We start from the raw sequence: 521 nt of genomic DNA on the forward strand, positions 1-521 counted from the left end.
CTTGATTGTTTCTTCTTTCTCACCATCTTTTCCATTCGTTATTTGAACAACGACAAGTTTACAATTACTCCAAATTACTATGTGTTCAATTGATATTTCTTCAGACATTGTTTGTTATTTTATTTTATTTTTTTTTATTTAAATATGATTGTATTTAACTGCCACAATTGATTATTTGATTGTTTTTGACTTAAAACATCTTATTTGTAACATTTTGTGGTTTGTTTTTTTATTTGTTTTAAAAACAAAAAATAAACTCAAAATATTATTTGAAAACGACTTGATGTTTTGGTGTAAAAATACATTCAAAATAAAGTAAACAATCAACCAATTAACCAATTAACAATTTGAAAATTACTTAATAACTTTCATGCTCGAACAACCATTTTAAATAGAATGGGTGTTTTTATAAGTTTGTAAATGACTTCTAAGTTTACTTAAAATTAACAATTACATTTAAATAATATATTAATAATACACAATAATAAACAATTTAATTCACAATAATATGTTAATGTGTT

This window comes from Entamoeba invadens, assembly GCF_000330505.1.
Source record: "Entamoeba invadens IP1 unplaced genomic scaffold scaff_1105074726227, whole genome shotgun sequence".
NCBI lineage: Eukaryota > Evosea > Mastigamoebida > Endamoebidae > Entamoeba > Entamoeba invadens.